This window comes from Dermacentor variabilis, chromosome 8 (assembly GCF_050947875.1).
Source record: "Dermacentor variabilis isolate Ectoservices chromosome 8, ASM5094787v1, whole genome shotgun sequence".
NCBI classification, from domain to species: domain Eukaryota; kingdom Metazoa; phylum Arthropoda; class Arachnida; order Ixodida; family Ixodidae; genus Dermacentor; species Dermacentor variabilis.
In genome coordinates, this window is record NC_134575.1 from 133,337,255 (window position 1) to 133,340,642 (window position 3,388).

A 3,388-nucleotide genomic window follows, 5' to 3' on the forward strand; every position below is an offset into this window, starting at 1 on the left:
GGGACACATGCTTCTCCTGCATTTACTGTTTCTTGACCAAAAAAATATGACGCTATCTTGTTGTTCGTTCTCTTGGAAACGTGCCATTATTGCCGAAATGATGGTAGAACAAACTAAGTGCATTACAAATTTCAAGATACATCTGCAATATGCTTGTCAGGAATGGAAAATGACACCTTGTTAGCAATGTTACAGCTCTAACTGCAGCTCCACCCGTCTTAGGTGTATCGCGAAACAGAGCCAAATAAAGAAAACTGATCATTTTCAATACTATATGCTCAATATTTTACACATTAGCACAAGGAGGCCTATGCAGAAAATTTACTAGGTATAGCACATTTTTACCGCGAAGCTGTTTATGGCTAGGGTCAAGTGCATTTTTATTTCTGCGTGTGCGAAAACCATAGGCCGATCCCGGAGATAGTGCAATATCGGGCTGACCCGCGGTGGAGGTGAGGCAGGCTTGAAGGGCACCGCCAATTTTCAAAAATAAGTTTAATATATAGGGTCCAAATGGTATCTGTATCAAATATGAGGCTTATAAGAACAGGTACTACATTTCACCCGCGTAGGTCATGCCCTCTTTTCGTCGGCGTTCCAAGCGCCTGCACATCTACTTTCCTTTCCTTCCACTCTCCCGTGGTGGCAGTGCCGTCCAAGCATCAAGTGTGTCTAGTTTCCTCCGGCTCCTCGGGCCAGCGGTCCCGTCATCCACGCGATAGTATGTAAAAATCAAGTGAAATTAGTTCGTGCCGTTTTTCAAAATTGTGTGTCGCCTCTGTGTCGTGTGCTAAACAGCGTTGAGGGGCATCCACTTTTAGAGAGTGGAATGATGCTTTTTTGACTAGGGGTATATCTATTATATGGAATAAGTAAGGAAGGTGTTTTTACTCGTATATGCTATATAAGTTGATGTGCGGCTTTTAATTATATGTTTATTAATAGGAAATAGATGGTTGTGTCAAAATAAGTTCGGTAGAGCGGTGTTGTGCGCAGTAAATAAACATAGCATCTGTAGCTATATTTCTGTCTGAGAAATTGTAGGAAGCTGTCTTCTGTATGTATGATCATAGTAGAGAATGCACCCATTTTTTTGAAATAATCAGATACTCAACTCTAAAATGTAGTGCTGTGTATTGAACGTCTTTCTGTGCGATTGGTTACTACTAAAAGCAGCGAATAAACTTCGTTTTTCTGCCTACTCATGTTTTGCCGAAACAAAATAACCGCGCGCCATGGCGTAAATACTCGCATACCTTGAGCATCAAAAAAAAAAAAGGAAGAGAAGTTTTGACACAAATGCGCTGCGAACATGTTGTGAGTACCACGAGAAAATAGGAAGCCAAGTCTTGTTTGAAACAAGCTCTGCAAGATCAAAACTATCTGAAAAAAAATAAATGCAAATGGTGTTGGTTTCCGTTCGCACCTGCAAAGAAACATGGCAGCATGGTTGTTTTTTCTTTTTGTCTTGGAAGCTGGGTCGAGCAAATGCAAAGGAAGAAATTGGCGTGCATGACGCAACTCGCGTTTACCAGGGGGTGCACCAACGCACGTAGCCGTAACTAAAGCCGCAATATAGCGTCCAAGGACGACAAAAATCTGTTAGTCCAAAAATTTTGCAGCTCTACGTGAGGCTTGGTCATCTTGATGAAAAGGCACAATTGCATTTCGCGGAACTTCACTTTCAGGAATAATTTAAAAACACGTGAAATCTCGACAGCCAAAATGAGAGTCAACATGGCTGAGAATTGCAACCACGTAGTCATAATGCGTGTCGAGAATAGAGCCCTTGGTTGGCCTGCAGCATCGGCCATACGTTGGTAGCATATTAAAGGACGCTGAGCTGCGTGGTAGGCGCCTAGTCAAGTGGTTTCTTTATAAAATATCGCGTGCTTTGGTTACATCCAGGATAAACAAGGACAGTCAAAGCTGTTATCATAACATAAAATAATTATGTGGATGTTTCTCAACAGGCTCTGGAACGTCTTCATTGAAGATTTTGCATTTCATGGAATACAATAGAACTGCGTTATATGTGAGTTCTAATAATCATCGAAGCTCATAGTAAAAAAATACTTTGAGTTGTTCAAGAGGAGAGCCAACAATACAAAGTTGGCTGCAGTCACATACGCGGATCTTTTAAAGCTGGCCACGGGCTCTGTACAACTGTAGGACCCGCCATGGAACATGGGGATGTATAGAGTGCTCACCTAGCTCATCGAAGTGGACTTATTGAAGACCGAAGCTACCTAAAAAAATATTAATTCAACTTGCCTTATCCACAGCCAGGAAAGAGATATTCGAGCCTGTGAAGTGCGAATTTTCTGGCAAAAAGTTACAACGCATGGACAGAAACTTTGCTTCTAGGAATATACTGAAGACGAAGAGAAAGCATTCACGCTTCAGACACTAAACTCGGCAAGAACACTGAAGCCAAACGCAGCCACTTTTCTTACGGAATGCTTCTGTTGTGCAACCTCCAGCATTATTTAGGGCACACGGGAATAATATATCCACGGAAGAGCAGGACGCCACGTAAATGCAGCGGCTTTACACCACCGCCAAACTGTTTCGGTTAGAAGGCACATACTGCATAATTTTTCTCTGAACCTCCTACTGCTCCTATGAGAGGCAATAACAGAAGCCTTTTCTACACAAAAAGAAGGGATTATTTGGCAGTGTGGCAATACATCTGTGGAACAGCGCTGTTAAAAAAAGAGAAAGGTTTGCTGGTTTCTTTGCAAAGGACACTTTGTCTGAATTTGTACACCATTGCATAGTTATGATCCGCATGAATTGCATGGGTCTAGCTGTAGAGGTAGGAGTTGCGGTGAACTAAGACAAGACAAATAAAATACTAAGACACGCACAGACACACACACACACACGCACATATATATATATATATATATATATATATATATATATATATATATGGTTTGTGTGTGTGTATGTGTGAAATGAGGCAATGAGAATGTACTTCCCGTCTACTTCTCATGGGCTTATCATTAATAAATACGGTCAAACTCGAGTGTTGTTTCGTCAACTTACACACTTACTGCGTTTTAATATTGGCTGCTAAATTTTGTATTTCACTGTATTCTGTTTGAATTTTCATTTTCTGCTGTATACAGCAAGAAAGCTCTTCATAAAGGAAGCATTTCTACAAGGGAAATATTATACACGGGGACAGGTACAGAAAGAACGAAGCAATCACTTGAATATCAACTAGTTCTTTATATTCAGGGAAGAAAAATTTTATGTAGACATATATTTAATTTACCGATAAATCAGGTACACGCACTTTTCAGATGCGCGCCAAAGAGCACAAGCTCCAGAAATATTTTGTTTTTGGCTGAAACATGCACAGCGTGCTTGCAAAGCTTTC

The 3,388-nt window shown here is 40.9% G+C and overlaps 1 pseudogene; it reads right to left on the minus strand.

Moving 5' to 3' along the window:
• Window positions 1-398: 398 nt before the first annotated feature.
• Window positions 399-577, minus strand: LOC142591782 (U2 spliceosomal RNA; annotated as a pseudogene).
• Between the last annotated feature and the right edge of the window lie 2,811 nt (window positions 578-3,388).